At 41.4% G+C, this 5,375-nt stretch overlaps 1 protein-coding gene across 3 annotated transcripts in view; it reads right to left on the reverse strand.

Moving 5' to 3' along the window:
• Nucleotides 1-5,375, reverse strand: part of PDE5A (phosphodiesterase 5A) — a 123,638-nt gene that overhangs the window by 101,856 nt on the left and 16,407 nt on the right. The window contains exon 1 of one of the 3 annotated variants that reach the window (XM_019522038.1): nt 2,022-2,026. The exons of the other annotated variants lie outside the window; for them this stretch is intronic. The gene's annotated coding sequence lies outside the window, so the exon portion shown is untranslated. Of the gene's footprint in view, nt 1-2,021; nt 2,027-5,375 lie in introns of those variants that run through there. 3 annotated transcript variants of the gene reach the window in all.

Here is a 5,375-nt window from a genome sequence, read left to right on the forward strand (position 1 = left end):
GGCTGAATGCAGAGTGGGGGGGGGGTGGCGCACGTGACCAGATGTGGAGTGGTGGCAGCATGGGGTAGTGGATGTTGGCAGTATGTGCAAGCTTCCCCCCCGCGTCTGTCTGGCCAGGCAGTGCCTGTGTCTTAGGTAAGTATTCCCTCATCCTATCTCTCCTTTTCATCTTGTTCATCTATAAAATAGATGTATATTGTAGTTACCCACCACAGAAAAATAAAGTGACATTTAATGAGTTATGGCCAATTGTGATTGCCTCACTGACAAGCCAAGATTTCACACTTGTATGACATTTGCAATACAACCCTTAACATTTGAGAGGCACTTTGAGATTCTCAGATGAAAGGTGAAAAAGCAGGACAAACAATATTATTATTAAAATACACTTGGCCCCTGGCATATCAAAGACCCATAATTACAGTGCCACAGAGCCCATGAGTAATAGATAAATTTAAAACAAAACAAAATTAATCCCAATACATTTTGTCTGTTACTCGAACATATTTGATATACAGATCACCTGATGTTTAAACGCACACTTTTCAGCAACAGCACTATGGCATGTTTTGCTGAATCTAGCTAACTGATGATAAACATGATAAGAGACATTCAGTCTGAAGTCATCTGGCACAGACTGCTAATACTTAGCTGCATGAATTCTCAGGGCCTTATTCTGCTGTTTTTGATGTCAGTAGTCTCTGAAGAGGAGTCTAATAATCAATTTCTCAGTTTGTTTTTCTCAGAATAACCACTAGATGTCAACAAATTACTTTCCAGTTCCTTCATCTCAGATGTGGAAATCATTTGAAAGCTCCACATCAACTTGAAAAGTAAATGTAAAAGAAGCATTTAAAGCTGTCTTGGTACTAAGTTTGCCCCTGAATTCTCTTGCCAATGCTTGTGACTTTCACAATTACAAATTCAGATATTTAAAAAAAAAAAAATATTTTTTCTCTTGCTTTGTGAAATTGGTAAATAAATGATTCTCAGTAAGGGTGTCTTGAGAACCTTTCAAGGGCACCATGGGGTGCCATGCAAATGTTAGCACTGTTGCATGATTCCCATGATAAACCTAGGGACTTCAAATACCAATACATACTGTTAAAAACATTCTGACCTGTTGTGGTATTTCTGAGTCCTCTGCAAGAGAAGAGCTGCTCTATTATTTTTCTAAATAGAGTCTAAAAAGGTAAGAATCACTGGTGTAAATAAATAGGGGAAACTGCATAAGGAAAACAGAGAAAACGATGAACAAACCAGAATAAGAAAATTATTTTTTTATTTAATCCTTTTGAGTTAGAATTGAAACCGAAAGTAACTGTAACAGCAATAGACACAAGCTTTTCTAAAGACATAAGAATGATGATTTTGAAGACAGTATCCATTTATGGGCACAATTTAGCAAACCTAAACACTTACATAACTTTAGACATGCAAGCAGTCTAGTAACTAGTTGACTTCAATGAGAGAACTCATGTTTCAAGTAAACAGGTATCACCCTTCTGCCAGCACCAACCAGCAGCAAGAAGGGTTGGGTTCACATTTCAGGGCACCCCATAAATTATACTTGTGGCTCAAGGCCCCACCCAGAAATATGGGAACACTAAATTTGCTGGGGTATCCCATATAAACAAAACCCCCTACTTGCAAGCAATGTAAATACAAAACCCCAAATATATTACAGAAACTAAAAAGAAAAAACTCCAAAAGAAAACACTAAACAGAATTTTAAAACACTATTAACTACAAAGTCTATGGGTGGCACCCTCTTGGGTAGGCTTCATCTTGGCCCAGACAGTCTGAGACTTGAGGCTCCCCAAAGGGTAGTTCTGGGGGCCTTCACCCCTATACCTGCCCTTCAGTAATGGGCTGGAGAGGGGGAGCCACTCCAGAGTCTTAGGAGCTGTTCCTTGGGTTCACTGTGCCACGGGGAGTTGCTCAAGAGTATGGGTCCTTCTGCATTGCTACCAGCACCACTGCTTCTGGAGAAGTGGTAGAGTGCTAACCTCCATTTCCACATGGTGGCTTTGAGGGGTTAATTGCTGCTTTTGTCAGCACACCACACCCCAAAATTCCTAGTCCCAATCCCAGCTCTGCTGGGCAGAAAACTACAAAACAACTCAGAGGTAAGGTCAGGCCTATCTTGGCTTGGGCCTGAACTGGGCAGCAAAAGCCAGCCAAGCCTATACTACACTGAGGCCTGGATCAACAACAAAAAGTACCAGGTCTCATCCTGAATCAAACGTGCCAGGTCCAACTCTGCCAGCCAAACATGGCTGGTGTTCAGCCACACAGCTAGACTGAAATGCACTAGCTGTGAACCAGAAAAATAGGGCAAAGGCCTATGGATGCAGCCTGGACATCCAGTCTCAGCTATACCACTGTGCTGAGGCACTACAATTACAAAACAGTGGGGCCAGGCCCATGTGGCCAGTAACTGCCAGGACCCCATTCCTAGTCAGTCTGCTCCAAGGATTAATACCCCCATGGTAGTATCCCACTCAAAAAAAGTGTGTGTGGGGGGGTGAAGAGCAAGGAAACAGGGGTCTCAAACTCTGAGACAGACTTTCTCTCCCTGTACCTAAGGCTTTCACTTTACAGAGCTTTCACTTGCTTCTCCAGTGAAGAGGTGGGGAGACCGCCCTAGCATGGGGAGCTGTTTTTCTCGCTCCCAATTCAGCTGTGCAGGTCTGAGCAGCCCCAAGAGAAAGAAGGAAAAACCTTTGTTGAGCTGTTCTCATTGCGCCAGAGGAAGCAGATTCTCCAGGTGGCCTGAGTAAGAGAGAGGCTGGAGCATGGCACTTCCTAATTGGATACGGCTTGGGTGATGTCACACCAGATATATAAGAACAGCTCACAAAGGTTTTTCTTTTTTCTCCTGGGATAGCTCAGATCTGCACAGTTTAATTAGGAGCCAGAAAAATGGCTGCCCATAGGGGAGATATCTCCCCACCTCTTCACTGCAGAGGTAAGTGAAAGATATGTAGAAGTAAAGCCTCAGGTACAGGGTGAGAAAGTCTGTCTCGGAGTTTGAGACCCTTATTTCTTCTCTCTTCCCCCATTCCCCCTTTTTTGCCCCAATGAGGCCAGAAGATTTTAAATATTTTGCCCAAATATTTCAGCCCCAGGTTTCAATGTGCAGAGCACCTGGCCAAATCAGGGGTGATCTTGCCCATACAAAAACATATCCCCCCCACCCCCACAACACACAATCACCAAAAGCACACCCTTTACCATACACAACCCATGTGTGTGGGTGTTACACAGGTATTAATCCAAAGCTAAATGGAGCTCTTTGGCTCTCAATTCAGTGATAGTATTAATGAAAGAGGTGAAATAAATGGCTTTTTGGTATTTTATAAATTTAAAAAAAAATTAAATCTTGTCTAATGCTGGGTTGCCCCCCCCCTGCCTTCCCCAAATATATCATATTGTTTGATTTCTTGGCCAAGCTGAAAATACCAAGAAAAACGAGTGTCCTGATGTTAACTTACTATTCCTGACTATTTGCAAGTTATCTTTCATAACTAAACTACAGGCTCAAATTTTTACAAGAACAACTATGCATTCCTAGAAAGTAGTTCACAACCCAAAGAATTCACAACCCAAAGAAAGGCATAACAAAGCCACAAGGATACAAAGGTCAAGGTCTCAAATAATCAAACATGACCTTTTTTTTTTTTTCTGCTTGCTTCTTGTCAGAAAAAAACTGAGGACTCAGTTGTTCTCTTACTGAAGTTAATAAGGAAAGATTAAAAATGAAATTCAGCCTTCCACAGACAGCCAGCACAAGGCCTATGTACCACTTAGATCCTACTTAAGCTCCCAAAATAGGGCCTAAGTGCGTTTTAAGTGCTGCAGAGGCTTTGGGCTAGCCCTCTGCACTGGGATGCGTCCACTCTTGATGCATAAATAAATGGGAATATATATACATGTATATTTTACTAAGCAAATATATTTTGTGGCTATATACCCAGTGCCAGACCCAATGTGAAATTACCACCATTGAATTATTCACAAGAGCCATTTGAATAAGGTTTCTTTTCTGGCATTTTGTAAATAGTCTTTTGCATCTAATGCTATTTTCGAGCAATTCATATAAATCACATAAAGTAGTCCATGTAAATTGACTTACATCTTCTTTGCCAGTAGAGAGGAGGGAGACCTGTATTGTGTAATTTTGGTAATTGTATTTGTCTATGACATAGGCAAAATAGTTTTCCCTTAATTTAAAGTTCAAAATGAAAATAAATTGCGCAGCCGGAGGCCGACTCAGGAAACGTATTGTATAAATCTCTATTGTTTACAGTACTTGACCTGGATCCTACATCCTCCATACAATTCACCTTTAAACATTCAAATGTGCATAACAATATACCACGAACATTTAAACATGCACATTTTAAGTTAAGATGCATTGAATACACAGGCTGAATTCAGCTCTTGTACAGAAGGCCAGCCTTCAAAGTAGAACTAAAGCGGAATTTAAGTGATGCACAACCCTTCTGTTAGCTCTCTGTACAAGCGAAAAATTCAGAAGGATTCTTCAATAGAAGCTGATAGCCAAAATTTCTACATTTTTATAGGTGTATATTCAATGAAAACTTTTTTTAGCACTACAGGGAATATCTAATTATCCATGATACCTCTCCATCTATAAATGTAGTGAACTGCCTCCCCTTCATCTTTTTCCTTGCATCATAAGAGTTATGCTCTGATTTTTGTACACTGCTAGCAAGTAAAATTCCAAAATATAAACCAACCTAAAAAGAGAGCTGCCTACAGACTTACATTTCCTCTACCCTCATTTTTATTAAGAAAAATAATCTACAGGCATTGCTCTCTTAAGTCTTAGGAAGTTGTGGTATTAACTGCAATGGGAGCAAGACTGGGCTTTCTAATGCCTGCTGGTATTATAAATACTGCAATGGCACTAGCTGTAAATTACTCTGAAAATAGAGAGAGAAGGAACTGTTATAACAATTCCCACCCACCCCCCATAGCTTTTTAGTTTTAGACAGCCCAGCTGAGCAACCAGTGTAATGTTACAGTTTACATCAGTAGTCACTGTCAGAGGCTCCACAACTGGCAGAAGCAGGATACACTTGGCTGGGTTGAGTCACACCCCCTGCCACCCAGGCTGGGCTGGGTGAGTGGGGTCACAGCCTGAGCAGCTTGTCTGGGAGCTGGGTGGGGCAGGGCAGGCAATGAGAGGGAGGGGGCCAAGTAGATCCTACGGTGCCAAAAAGTGATCTTCATCATAAAAAGTTTGGAGACCACTGGTTTACATGATCATTGAAGATCTGGCCAGGGAGAAAGTGAATTAAGGTGCAGGGATTCTACAGTGTACCCTTAAAGGAAAGGCTTTTAGA

The sequence above is a fragment of the Gavialis gangeticus genome, unplaced genomic scaffold (assembly GCF_001723915.1).
Source record: "Gavialis gangeticus isolate Ggan-Ray unplaced genomic scaffold, GavGan_comp1, whole genome shotgun sequence".
In the NCBI taxonomy this organism is placed as follows: domain Eukaryota; kingdom Metazoa; phylum Chordata; order Crocodylia; family Gavialidae; genus Gavialis; species Gavialis gangeticus.